Source organism: Taudactylus pleione, unplaced genomic scaffold, assembly GCF_031769625.1.
Source record: "Taudactylus pleione unplaced genomic scaffold, aTauple2 ptg002146l, whole genome shotgun sequence".
Classification (NCBI taxonomy): domain Eukaryota; kingdom Metazoa; phylum Chordata; class Amphibia; order Anura; family Myobatrachidae; genus Taudactylus; species Taudactylus pleione.
In genome coordinates, this window is record NW_028286540.1 from 172,501 (window position 1) to 182,500 (window position 10,000).

General features: G+C 38.0%; 3 non-coding genes and 31 pseudogenes across 3 annotated transcripts; all 34 read left to right on the forward strand.

The window, feature by feature from the left end:
- The first annotated feature begins 22 nt into the window (after positions 1–22).
- On the forward strand, positions 23–141 carry LOC148434455 (5S ribosomal RNA). The gene has a single exon (XR_015876630.1). It is a non-coding gene; the product is annotated as a 5S ribosomal RNA (ribosomal RNA).
- A 115-nt stretch (positions 142–256) lies between these two features.
- Positions 257–374, forward strand: LOC148434456 (5S ribosomal RNA; annotated as a pseudogene).
- Positions 375–725: 351 nt separating this feature from the next.
- LOC148434457 (5S ribosomal RNA) lies at positions 726–844 on the forward strand (annotated as a pseudogene).
- Positions 845–960: 116 nt separating this feature from the next.
- On the forward strand, positions 961–1,079 carry LOC148434458 (5S ribosomal RNA; annotated as a pseudogene).
- A 115-nt stretch (positions 1,080–1,194) lies between these two features.
- Positions 1,195–1,313, forward strand: LOC148434459 (5S ribosomal RNA; annotated as a pseudogene).
- Positions 1,314–1,429: 116 nt separating this feature from the next.
- On the forward strand, positions 1,430–1,548 carry LOC148434460 (5S ribosomal RNA; annotated as a pseudogene).
- Positions 1,549–1,665: 117 nt separating this feature from the next.
- Positions 1,666–1,784, forward strand: LOC148434461 (5S ribosomal RNA; annotated as a pseudogene).
- Positions 1,785–1,899: 115 nt separating this feature from the next.
- Positions 1,900–2,018, forward strand: LOC148434462 (5S ribosomal RNA; annotated as a pseudogene).
- A 116-nt stretch (positions 2,019–2,134) lies between these two features.
- Positions 2,135–2,253, forward strand: LOC148434463 (5S ribosomal RNA; annotated as a pseudogene).
- Positions 2,254–2,604: 351 nt separating this feature from the next.
- On the forward strand, positions 2,605–2,723 carry LOC148434464 (5S ribosomal RNA; annotated as a pseudogene).
- A 116-nt stretch (positions 2,724–2,839) lies between these two features.
- On the forward strand, positions 2,840–2,958 carry LOC148434465 (5S ribosomal RNA; annotated as a pseudogene).
- Positions 2,959–3,073: 115 nt separating this feature from the next.
- On the forward strand, positions 3,074–3,192 carry LOC148434466 (5S ribosomal RNA; annotated as a pseudogene).
- Positions 3,193–3,308: 116 nt separating this feature from the next.
- Positions 3,309–3,427, forward strand: LOC148434467 (5S ribosomal RNA). The gene has a single exon (XR_015876631.1). It is a non-coding gene; the product is annotated as a 5S ribosomal RNA (ribosomal RNA).
- A 116-nt stretch (positions 3,428–3,543) lies between these two features.
- On the forward strand, positions 3,544–3,661 carry LOC148434468 (5S ribosomal RNA; annotated as a pseudogene).
- Positions 3,662–4,012: 351 nt separating this feature from the next.
- On the forward strand, positions 4,013–4,131 carry LOC148434469 (5S ribosomal RNA; annotated as a pseudogene).
- Positions 4,132–4,246: 115 nt separating this feature from the next.
- LOC148434470 (5S ribosomal RNA) lies at positions 4,247–4,365 on the forward strand (annotated as a pseudogene).
- Positions 4,366–4,480: 115 nt separating this feature from the next.
- LOC148434471 (5S ribosomal RNA) lies at positions 4,481–4,599 on the forward strand (annotated as a pseudogene).
- A 116-nt stretch (positions 4,600–4,715) lies between these two features.
- Positions 4,716–4,834, forward strand: LOC148434472 (5S ribosomal RNA; annotated as a pseudogene).
- A 116-nt stretch (positions 4,835–4,950) lies between these two features.
- On the forward strand, positions 4,951–5,068 carry LOC148434473 (5S ribosomal RNA; annotated as a pseudogene).
- A 351-nt stretch (positions 5,069–5,419) lies between these two features.
- On the forward strand, positions 5,420–5,538 carry LOC148434474 (5S ribosomal RNA; annotated as a pseudogene).
- A 116-nt stretch (positions 5,539–5,654) lies between these two features.
- Positions 5,655–5,772, forward strand: LOC148434475 (5S ribosomal RNA; annotated as a pseudogene).
- Positions 5,773–6,123: 351 nt separating this feature from the next.
- Positions 6,124–6,242, forward strand: LOC148434476 (5S ribosomal RNA; annotated as a pseudogene).
- A 115-nt stretch (positions 6,243–6,357) lies between these two features.
- Positions 6,358–6,476, forward strand: LOC148434477 (5S ribosomal RNA; annotated as a pseudogene).
- Positions 6,477–6,591: 115 nt separating this feature from the next.
- Positions 6,592–6,710, forward strand: LOC148434478 (5S ribosomal RNA; annotated as a pseudogene).
- Positions 6,711–6,826: 116 nt separating this feature from the next.
- On the forward strand, positions 6,827–6,945 carry LOC148434479 (5S ribosomal RNA; annotated as a pseudogene).
- A 116-nt stretch (positions 6,946–7,061) lies between these two features.
- LOC148434480 (5S ribosomal RNA) lies at positions 7,062–7,179 on the forward strand (annotated as a pseudogene).
- A 351-nt stretch (positions 7,180–7,530) lies between these two features.
- On the forward strand, positions 7,531–7,649 carry LOC148434481 (5S ribosomal RNA; annotated as a pseudogene).
- Positions 7,650–7,766: 117 nt separating this feature from the next.
- Positions 7,767–7,885, forward strand: LOC148434482 (5S ribosomal RNA). The gene has a single exon (XR_015876705.1). It is a non-coding gene; the product is annotated as a 5S ribosomal RNA (ribosomal RNA).
- A 115-nt stretch (positions 7,886–8,000) lies between these two features.
- Positions 8,001–8,119, forward strand: LOC148434483 (5S ribosomal RNA; annotated as a pseudogene).
- Positions 8,120–8,235: 116 nt separating this feature from the next.
- Positions 8,236–8,354, forward strand: LOC148434484 (5S ribosomal RNA; annotated as a pseudogene).
- A 351-nt stretch (positions 8,355–8,705) lies between these two features.
- LOC148434485 (5S ribosomal RNA) lies at positions 8,706–8,824 on the forward strand (annotated as a pseudogene).
- A 116-nt stretch (positions 8,825–8,940) lies between these two features.
- On the forward strand, positions 8,941–9,058 carry LOC148434486 (5S ribosomal RNA; annotated as a pseudogene).
- Positions 9,059–9,409: 351 nt separating this feature from the next.
- LOC148434487 (5S ribosomal RNA) lies at positions 9,410–9,528 on the forward strand (annotated as a pseudogene).
- A 116-nt stretch (positions 9,529–9,644) lies between these two features.
- Positions 9,645–9,762, forward strand: LOC148434488 (5S ribosomal RNA; annotated as a pseudogene).
- Positions 9,763–10,000: the final 238 nt, after the last annotated feature.

Genomic DNA, 10,000 nt, shown 5'->3' on the forward strand with positions numbered 1-10,000 from the left:
TCTAAAGTTAATGTTTTTGAGCACCTACAGCCAAACCACACTGGACATGCCCAATCTCGTCTGATCTTGGAAGCTATGCAGTGTTGGGCCTGGTTAGTACTTGGATGGGAGACCACCTGGGAATACCAGGTGCTGTAGGTAATTTTATACTGCCATAACATTCTTTTCTATTACATTTTACATTTAATTTTTTCAACTTATCATTGAATTTACTTGAGTTAAGAAGTAAAAGCGGTCTAAATTTAAAGCTTTGAGCACCTGCAGCCAAACCACAGTGGACATGCCCAATCTCGTCTGATCTTGGAAGCTATGCAGTGTTGGGCCTGGTTAGTACTTGGATGGGAGACCACCTGGAATACCAGGAGCTGTAGGTAATTTTATCCTGCCAGAACATTCTTTTCTATTACATTTTACATTTAATTTTTTCAACTTATCAATGAATTTCCTTGAGTTAAGAAGTAATAGAGGTCTAAAGTTAATACTTCTGAGCACCTACAGCCAATCCACACTGGACATGCCCAATCTCGTCTTATCTTGGTAGCTATGCAATGTTGGGTAAGGTCAGAACTTGGATGGGAGACCACCTGGGAAAACTAGGTGCAGTAGGTAATTTTATACTGCCATAACATTCTTTTCTATTACATTTTACATTTAATTTTTTCAACTTATCAATGAATTTACTTGAGTTAAGAAGTAATACAGGTCTAAAGTTATTGTTTTTGAGCACCTACAGCCAAACCACACTGGACATGCCCAATATCGTCTGATCTTGGAAGCTATGCAGTGTTGGGCCTGGTTAGTACTTGGATGGGAGACTACCTGGGAATACCAGGAGCTGTAGGTAATTTTATACTGCCAGAACGTTCTTTTCTATTACATTTTACATTTAAATTTTTCAACTTATCAATGAATTTACTTGAGTTAAGAAGTAATAGAGGTCTAAAGTTAATGTTTTTGAGCACCTACTGCCAAACCACACTGGACATGCCCAATCTCGTCTGATCTTGGAAGCTATGCAGTGTTGTGCCTGGTTAGTACTTGGATGGGAGACCACCTGGGAATACCAGGTGCTGTAGGTAATTTTATGCAGCCATAACATTCTTTTCTATTACATTTTACATTTAATTTTTCAACTTATCATTGAATTTACTTGAGTTAAGAAGTAAAAGAAGTCTAAAGTTAATGTCTTTGAGCACCTTCAGCCAAACCATACTGGACATGCCCAATCTCGTCTGATCTTGGAAGCTATGCAGTGTTGGGCCTGGTTAGTACTTGGATGGGAGACCACCTGGGAATACCAGGTGCTGTAGGTAATTTTATACTGCCATAACAGTCTTTTCTATTACATTTTACATTTAATTTTTTCAACTTATCAATGAATTTACTTGAGTTAAGAAGTAATACAGGTCTAAAGTTAATGATTTTGAGCATCTACAGTCAAACCACACTGGACATGCCCAATCTCGTCTGATCTTGGAAGCTATGCAGTGTTGGGCCTGGTTTGTACTTGGATGGGAGACCACCTGGGAATACCAGGGGCTGTAGGTAATTTTAGACAGCCAAAATCATTCTTTTTTATTACATATTACATTTGATTTTTTCAACTTATCAATGAATTTACTTGAGTTAAGAAGTAAAAGAGGTCTAAAGTTAATGTTTTTGAGTACCTACAGCCAAACCACACTGGACATGCCCAATCTCGTCTGATCTTGGAAGCTATGCAGTGTTGGGCCTGGTTAGTACTTAGATGGGCCACCACCTGGGAATACCAGGTGCTGTAGGTAATTTTATACTGCCATAACATTCTTTTCTATTACATTTTACATTTCATTTTTCAACTTATCATTGAATTTACTTGAGTTAAGAAGTAAAAGAGGTCTAAAGTTAATGTTTTTGAGCACCTTCAGCCAAACCACACTGGACATGCCCAATCTCGTCTGATCTTGGAAGCTATGCAGTGTTGGGCCTGGTTAGTACTTGGATGGGAAACCACCTGGGAATACCAGGTGCTGTAGGTAATTTTATACTGCCATAACAGTCTTTTCTATTACATTTTACATTTGATTTTTTCAACTTATCAATGAATTTACTTGTGTTAAGAAGTAAAAGCGGTCTAAATTTAATGCTTTTGAACACCTACAGCCAAACCACAGTGGACATGCCCAATCTCGTCTGATCTTGGAAGCTATGCAGTGTTGGGCCTGGTTAGTACTTGGATGGGAGACCACCTGGGAATACCAGGAGATGTAGGTAATTTTATACTGCCAGAACATTCTTTTCTATTACATTTTACATTTAATTTTTTCAACTTATCAATGAATTTCCTTGAGTTAAGAAGTAATAGAGGTCTAAAGTTAATACTTCTGAGCACCTACAGCCATTCCACACTGGACATGCCCAATCTCGTCTTATCTTGGTAGCTATGCAATGTTGGGTAAGGTCAGAACTTGGATGGGAGACCACCTGGGAAAACTAGGTGCAGTAGGTAATTTTATACTGCCATAACATTCTTTTCTATTACATTTTACATTTAATTTTTTCAACTTATCAATGAATTTACTTGAGTTAAGAAGTAATACAGGTCTAAAGTTATTGTTTTTGAGCACCTACAGCCAAACCACACTGGACATGCCCAATCTCGTCTGATCTTGGAAGCTATGCAGTGTTGGGCCTGGTTAGTACTTGGATGGGAGACTACCTGGGAATACCAGGAGCTGTAGGTAATTTTATACTGCCAGAACGTTCTTTTCTATTACATTTTACATTTAAATTTTTCAACTTATCAATGAATTTACTTGAGTTAAGAAGTAATAGAGGTCTAAAGTTAATGTTTTTGAGCACCTACTGCCAAACCACACTGGACATGCCCAATCTCATCTGATCTTGGAAGCTATGCAGTGTTGTGCCTGGTTAGTACTTGGATGGGAGACCACCTGGGAATACCAGGTGCTGTAGGTAATTTTATGCAGCCATAACATTCTTTTCTATTACATTTTACATTTAATTTTTCAACTTATCATTGAATTTACTTGAGTTAAGAAGTAAAAGAAGTCTAAAGTTAATGTCTTTGAGCACCTTCAGCCAAACCATACTGGACATGCCCAATCTTGTCTGATCTTGGAAGCTATGCAGTGTTGGGCCTGGTTAGTACTTGGATGGGAGACCACCTGGGAATACCAGGTGCTGTAGGTAATTTTTTACTGCCATAACAGTCTTTTCTATTACATTTTACATTTAATTTTTTCAACTTATCAATGAATTTACTTGAGTTAAGAAGTAATAGAGGTCTAAAGTTAATGTTTTTGAGCACCTACAGCCAAACCACACTGGACATGCCCAATCTCGTCTGATCTTGGAAGCTATGCAGTGTTGGGCCTGGTTAGTACTTGGATGGGAGACCACCTGGGAATACCAGGTGCTGTAGGTAATTTTATACTGCCATAACATTCTTTTCTATTACATTTTACATTTAATTTTTTCAACTTATCATTGAATTTACTTGAGTTAAGAAGTAAAAGCGGTCTAAATTTAAAGCTTTTGAGCACCTGCAGCCAAACCACAGTGGACATGCCCAATCTCGTCTGATCTTGGAAGCTATGCAGTGTTGGGCCTGGTTAGTACTTGGATGGGAGACCACCTGGAATACCAGGAGCTGTAGGTAATTTTATCCTGCCAGAACATTCTTTTCTATTACATTTTACATTTAATTTTTTCAACTTATCAATGAATTTCCTTGAGTTAAGAAGTAATAGAGGTCTAAAGTTAATACTTCTGAGCACCTACAGCCAATCCACACTGGACATGCCCAATCTCGTCTTATCTTGGTAGCTATGCAATGTTGGGTAAGGTCAGAACTTGGATGGGAGACCACCTGGGAAAACTAGGTGCAGTAGGTAATTTTATACTGCCATAACATTCTTTTCTATTACATTTTACATTTAATTTTTTCAACTTATCAATGAATTTACTTGAGTTAAGAAGTAATACAGGTCTAAAATTATTGTTTTTGAGCACCTACAGCCAAACCACACTGGACATGCCCAATATCGTCTGATCTTGGAAGCTATGCAGTGTTGGGCCTGGTTAGTACTTGGATGGGAGACTACCTGGGAATACCAGGAGCTGTAGGTATTTTATACTGCCAGAACGTTCTTTTCTATTACATTTTACATTTAAATTTTTCAACTTATCAATGAATTTACTTGAGTTAAGAAGTAATAGAGGTCTAAAGTTAATGTTTTTGAGCACCTACTGCCAAACCACACTGGACATGCCCAATCTCATCTGATCTTGGAAGCTATGCAGTGTTGTGCCTGGTTAGTACTTGGATGGGAGACCACCTGGGAATACCAGGTGCTGTAGGTAATTTTATGCAGCCATAACATTCTTTTCTATTACATTTTACATTTAATTTTTCAACTTATCATTGAATTTACTTGAGTTAAGAAGTAAAAGAAGTCTAAAGTTAATGTCTTTGAGCACCTTCAGCCAAACCATACTGGACATGCCCAATCTTGTCTGATCTTGGAAGCTATGCAGTGTTGGGCCTGGTTAGTACTTGGATGGGAGACCACCTGGGAATACCAGGTGCTGTAGGTAATTTTATACTGCCATAACAGTCTTTTCTATTACATTTTACATTTAATTTTTTCAACTTATCATTGAATTTACTTGAGTTAAGAAGTAATAGAGGTCTAAAGTTAATGTTTTTGAGCACCTACAGCCAAACCACACTGGACATGCCCAATCTCGTCTGATCTTGGAAGCTATGCAGTATTGGGCCTGGTTAGTACTTGGATGGGAGACCACCTTGGAATACCAGGTGCTGTAGGTAATTTTATACTGCCATAACATTCTTTTCTATTACATTTTACATTTAATTTTTTCAACTTATCATTGAATTTACTTGAGTTAAGAAGAAAAAGCGGTCTAAATTTAAAGCTTTTGAGCACCTGCAGCCAAACCACAGTGGACATGCCCAATCTCGTCTGATCTTGGAAGCTATGCAGTGTTGGGCCTGGTTAGTACTTGGATGGGAGACCACCTGGAATACCAGGAGCTGTAGGTAATTTTATACTGCCAGAACATTCTTTTCTATTACATTTTACATTTAATTTTTTCAACTTATCAATGAATTTCCTTGAGTTAAGAAGTAATAGAGGTCTAAAGTTAATACTTTTGAGCACCTACAGCCAATCCACACTGGACATGCCCAATCTCGTCTTATCTTGGTAGCTATGCAGTGTTGGGTATGGTCAGAACTTGGATGGGAGACCACCTGGGAAAACCAGGTGCAGTAGGTAATTTTATACTGCCATAACATTCTTTTCTATTACATTTTACATTTAATTTTTTCAACTTATCAATGAATTTACTTGAGTTAAGAAGTAATACATGTCTAAAGTTAATAATTTTGAGCATCTACAGTCAAACCACACTGGACATGCCCAATCTCGTCTGATCTAGGAAGCTATGCAGTGTTGGGCCTGGTTAGTACTTGGATGGGAGACCACCTGGGAATACCAGGTGCTGTAGGTAATTTTATACTGCCATAACATTCTTTTCTATTACATTTTACATTTAATTTTTTCAACTTATCATTGAATTTACTTGAGTTAAGAAGTAAAAGCGGTCTAAATTTAAAGCTTTTGAGCACCTGCAGCCAAACCGCAGTGGACATGCCCAATCTCGTCTGATCTTGGAAGCTATGCAGTGTTGGGCCTGGTTAGTACTTGGATGGGAGACCACCTGGAATACCAGGAGCTGTAGGTAATTTTATCCTGCCAGAACATTCTTTTCTATTACATTTTACATTTAATTTTTTCAACTTATCAATGAATTTCCTTGAGTTAAGAAGTAATAGAGGTCTAAAGTTAATACTTCTGAGCACCTACAGCCAATCCACACTGGACATGCCCAATCTCGTCTTATCTTGGTAGCTATGCAATGTTGGGTAAGGTCAGAACTTGGATGGGAGACCACCTGGGAAAACTAGGTGCAGTAGGTAATTTTATACTGCCATAACATTCTTTTCTATTACATTTTACATTTAATTTTTTCAACTTATCAATGAATTTACTTGAGTTAAGAAGTAATACAGGTCTAAAGTTATTGTTTTTGAGCACCTACAGCCAAACCACACTGGACATGCCCAATATCGTCTGATCTTGGAAGCTATGCAGTGTTGGGCCTGGTTAGTACTTGGATGGGAGACTACCTGGGAATACCAGGAGCTGTAGGTATTTTATACTGCCAGAACGTTCTTTTCTATTACATTTTACATTTAAATTTTTCAACTTATCAATGAATTTACTTGAGTTAAGAAGTAATAGAGGTCTAAAGTTAATGTTTTTGAGCACCTACTGCCAAACCACACTGGACATGCCCAATCTCATCTGATCTTGGAAGCTATGCAGTGTTGTGCCTGGTTAGTACTTGGATGGGAGACCACCTGGGAATACCAGGTGCTGTAGGTAATTTTATGCAGCCATAACATTCTTTTCTATTACATTTTACATTTAATTTTTCAACTTATCATTGAATTTACTTGAGTTAAGAAGTAAAAGAAGTCTAAAGTTAATGTCTTTGAGCACCTTCAGCCAAACCATACTGGACATGCCCAATCTTGTCTGATCTTGGAAGCTATGCAGTGTTGGGCCTGGTTAGTACTTGGATGGGAGACCACCTGGGAATACCAGGTGCTGTAGGTAATTTTATACTGCCATAACAGTCTTTTCTATTACATTTTACATTTAATTTTTTCAACTTATCAATGAATTTACTTGAGTTAAGAAGTAATAGAGGTCTAAAGTTAATGTTTTTGAGCACCTACAGCCAAACCACACTGGACATGCCCAATCTCGTCTGATCTTGGAAGCTATGCAGTATTGGGCCTGGTTAGTACTTGGATGGGAGACCACCTTGGAATACCAGGTGCTGTAGGTAATTTTATACTGCCATAACATTCTTTTCTATTACATTTTACATTTAATTTTTTCAACTTATCATTGAATTTACTTGAGTTAAGAAGAAAAAGCGGTCTAAATTTAAAGCTTTTGAGCACCTGCAGCCAAACCACAGTGGACATGCCCAATCTCGTCTGATCTTGGAAGCTATGCAGTGTTGGGCCTGGTTAGTACTTGGATGGGAGACCACCTGGAATACCAGGAGCTGTAGGTAATTTTATACTGCCAGAACATTCTTTTCTATTACATTTTACATTTAATTTTTTCAACTTATCAATGAATTTCCTTGAGTTAAGAAGTAATAGAGGTCTAAAGTTAATACTTTTGAGCACCTACAGCCAATCCACACTGGACATGCCCAATCTCGTCTTATCTTGGTAGCTATGCAGTGTTGGGTATGGTCAGAACTTGGATGGGAGACCACCTGGGAAAACCAGGTGCAGTAGGTAATTTTATACTGCCATAACATTCTTTTCTATTACATTTTACATTTAATTTTTTCAACTTATCAATGAATTTACTTGAGTTAAGAAGTAATACATGTCTAAAGTTAATAATTTTGAGCATCTACAGTCAAACCACACTGGACATGCCCAATCTCGTCTGATCTAGGAAGCTATGCAGTGTTGGGCCTGGTTTGTACTTGGATGGGAGACCACCTGGGAATACCAGGTGCTGTAGGTAATTTTAGACAGCCAAAATCATTCTTTTTTATTACATTTTACATTTGATTTTTTCAACTTATCAATGAATTTACTTGAGTTAAGAAGTAAAAGAGGTCTAAAGTTAATGTTTTTGAGTACCTACAGCCAAACCACACTGGACATGCCCAATCTCGTCTGATCTTGGAAGCTATGCAGTGTTGGGCCTGGTTAGTACTTAGATGGGCGACCACCTGGGAATACCAGGTGCTGTAGGTAATTTTATACTGCCATAACATTCTTTTCTATTACATTTTACATTTCATTTTTCAACTTATCATTGAATTTACTTGAGTTAAGAAGTAAAAGAGGTCTAAAGTTAATGTTTTTGAGCGCCTTCAGCCAAACCACACTGGACATGCCCAATCTCGTCTGATCTTGGAAGCTATGCAGTGTTGGGCCTGGTTAGTACTTGGATGGGAAACCACCTGGGAATACCAGGTGCTGTAGGTAATTTTATACTGCCATAACAGTCTTTTCTATTACATTTTACATTTGATTTTTTCAACTTATCAATGAATTTACTTGTGTTAAGAAGTAAAAGTGGTCTAAATTTAATGCTTTTGAGCACCTACAGCCAAACCACAGTGGACATGCCCAATCTCGTCTGATCTTGGAAGCTATGCAGTGTTGGGCCTGGTTAGTACTTGGATGGGAGACCACCTGGGAATACCAGGAGCTGTAGGTAATTTTATACTGCCAGAACATTCTTTTCTATTACATTTTACATTTAATTTTTTCAACTTATCAATGAATTTCCTTGAGTTAAGAAGTAATAGAGGTCTAAAGTTAATACTTCTGAGCACCTACAGCCAATCCACACTGGACATGCCCAATCTCGTCTTATCTTGGTAGCTATGCAGTGTTGGGTAAGGTCAGAACTTGGATGGGAGACCACCTTGGAAAACCAGGTGCAGTAGGTAATTTTATACTGCCATAACATTCTTTTCTATTACATTTTACATTTAATTTTTTCAACTTATCAATGAATTTACTTGAGTTAAGAAGTAATACAGGTCTAAAGTTATTGTTTTTGAGCACCTACAGCCAAACCACACTGGACATGCCCAATCTCGTCTGATCTTGGAAGCTATGCAGTGTTGGGCCTGGTTAGTACTTGGATGGGAGACCACCTGGGAATACCAGGAGCTGTAGGTAATTTTATACTGCCAGAACATTCTTTTCTATTACATTTTACATTTACATTTTTCAACTTATCAATGAATTTACTTGAGTTAAGAAGAAAAAGCGGTCTAAATTTAAAGCTTTTGAGCACCTGCAGCCAAACCACAGTGGACATGCCCAATCTCGTCTGATCTTGGAAGCTATGCAGTGTTGGGCCTGGTTAGTACTTGGATGGGAGACCACCTGGAATACCAGGAGCTGTAGGTAATTTTATACTGCCAGAACATTCTTTTCTATTACATTTTACATTTAATTTTTTCAACTTATCAATGAATTTCCTTGAGTTAAGAAGTAATAGAGGTCTAAAGTTAATACTTTTGAGCACCTACAGCCAATCCACACTGGACATGCCCAATCTCGTCTTATCTTGGTAGCTATGCAGTGTTGGGTATGGTCAGAACTTGGATGGGAGACCACCTGGGAAAACCAGGTGCAGTAGGTAATTTTATACTGCCATAACATTCTTTTCTATTACATTTTACATTTAATTTTTTCAACTTATCAATGAATTTACTTGAGTTAAGAAGTAATACATGTCTAAAGTTAATAATTTTGAGCATCTACAGTCAAACCACACTGGACATGCCCAATCTCGTCTGATCTAGGAAGCTATGCAGTGTTGGGCCTGGTTAGTACTTGGATGGGAGACCACCTGGGAATACCAGGTGCTGTAGGTAATTTTATACTGCCATAACATTCTTTTCTATTACATTTTACATTTAATTTTTTCAACTTATCATTGAATTTACTTGAGTTAAGAAGTAAAAGCGGTCTAAATTTAAAGCTTTTGAGCACCTGCAGCCAAACCGCAGTGGACATGCCCAATCTCGTCTGATCTTGGAAGCTATGCAGTGTTGGGCCTGGTTAGTACTTGGATGGGAGACCACCTGGAATACCAGGAGCTGTAGGTAATTTTATCCTGCCAGAACATTCTTTTCTATTACATTTTACATTTAATTTTTTCAACTTATCAATGAATTTCCTTGAGTTAAGAAGTAATAGAGGTCTAAAGTTAATACTTCTGAGCACCTACAGCCAATCCACACTGGACATGCCCAATCTCGTCTTATCTTGGTAGCTATGCAATGTTGGGTAAGGTCAGAACTTGGATGGGAGACCACCTGGGAAAACTAGGTGCAGTAGGTAATT